Source organism: Pygoscelis adeliae, unplaced genomic scaffold (assembly GCF_000699105.1).
Source record: "Pygoscelis adeliae isolate BGI_AS28 unplaced genomic scaffold, ASM69910v1 Scaffold222, whole genome shotgun sequence".
In the NCBI taxonomy this organism is placed as follows: Eukaryota; Metazoa; Chordata; class Aves; order Sphenisciformes; family Spheniscidae; genus Pygoscelis; species Pygoscelis adeliae.
Genome location: NW_008824309.1, coordinates 3,655,325 through 3,655,601, shown reverse-complemented (window position 1 = coordinate 3,655,601; position 277 = coordinate 3,655,325). Strand labels below are relative to the sequence as shown.

The window sequence follows — 277 nt, the reverse complement described above, 5'->3', positions numbered from 1 at the left end:
GAATTGCATTTCTGCCGCTAAAGCGTTCGCGGAGACTTCAAGGTATAATCTATCCCAGATCCTTTCCCAGAGAGAAACTTGGCGATCACGTTTCCACATGATGCTCACGTTTGGTGCTCTTCAATTATCCCTCCCCACAAAGATAGGTGGCGTGTGTTTCAGGGTCTCTCCTCTCGCTCCTACAGAAAAGAAAAAGAAAAAAATGTCATTAGAAGAGGCGTAACACGTCAGTCCGTCCCCAGGTTTGTGTTTCCTGGAGTGGCAGAAAGAGATCAGT

General features: G+C 46.9%; 1 protein-coding gene across 1 annotated transcript in view; it reads left to right on the top strand.

Moving 5' to 3' along the window:
- The first annotated feature begins 27 nt into the window (after positions 1–27).
- Positions 28–277, top strand: part of ZEB2 (zinc finger E-box binding homeobox 2) — a 116,282-nt gene continuing 116,032 nt past the window's right edge. Inside the window, exon 1 of the mRNA XM_009318946.1 lies at positions 28–242. The gene's annotated coding sequence lies outside the window, so the exon portion shown is untranslated. The remainder of the gene's footprint in view (positions 243–277) is intronic.